The sequence below is a fragment of the Limulus polyphemus genome, unplaced genomic scaffold (genome assembly GCF_000517525.1).
Source record: "Limulus polyphemus unplaced genomic scaffold, Limulus_polyphemus-2.1.2 Scaffold6532, whole genome shotgun sequence".
Lineage (NCBI taxonomy): Eukaryota > Metazoa > Arthropoda > Merostomata > Xiphosura > Limulidae > Limulus > Limulus polyphemus.
The window spans coordinates 51937-52852 of record NW_013672142.1 but is presented as its reverse complement, the minus strand read 5'-3'; positions in this window follow the sequence as shown (position 1 = coordinate 52852).

The window sequence follows — 916 nt, the reverse complement described above, 5'->3', positions numbered from 1 at the left end:
CCTGTCACTTTTGCAGTTATTAGCAAAGTATGATCCAGTAATGAGTGAGCATTTGGTGTGTGTTAAAAACAAGCAAACGTGAACATCTTACCTTTCTCTTGAAATCCAAAATGAGATTATAAATCTCATGACTTCACATTTGCGAAATTATCGTTTGCGAGCAATTTGTAGAAACAAATACTATGGTATTATGTTTGATTCCACACCTGATTTAGCCCATCGTGAGCAATTGGCCCAAGTAATTCGGTTTGTTGACATTGACTTTAAGACAAGAAAAGTAGAAGTCAAAGAGTCATTTATTGACTTTATACCAATAAAGGAAAAAGATGCTGCCAATATTGAGAAAACAGCAAGCACAAAATCACAAGTGGATGGACTTTTATTCAGTGATTGTTGTTCACAATGTTATGATAATACTGCTGTCATGTCAGGTCATCTTTCAGGCGTTCAACAAAGAATTCTGAACAAAAAATCCAAAAGCAGTGTTTATAAACTGTGACAACCATAGTTTGAACTTAGCATGTCTTCATGCTGCAAGTCAGGAAACAACAGTTATTACCTTTTTTGGTATAATTGAAGCCATTTATAATTTCTTTGCTCATTCAACAACTTGATGGGATGAACTGCAGCAGGAGCTTAAGATCTCTGTCACGAGTGAATCAGAAACATGGTGGAGTGCAAGAGAAAAGGCAGTAAAAGTTGTACATGAAAAACTGGAAGAATTGCTAGGACTGTTAGAGCAATTAAGTGAAAATGGCAACATGGCTGGAACAAAATTTGGTGCTCATAATATTATGCAACGCATGCTTACACTTGATTTTCTTGTGCTTTTGCATTTTTGGAGTAGATCTTCTATCATCTATCGATCGAGTGCAGAAACGTCTTCAAGACTCAAAAAGGAATTTTAGAGAAGCAG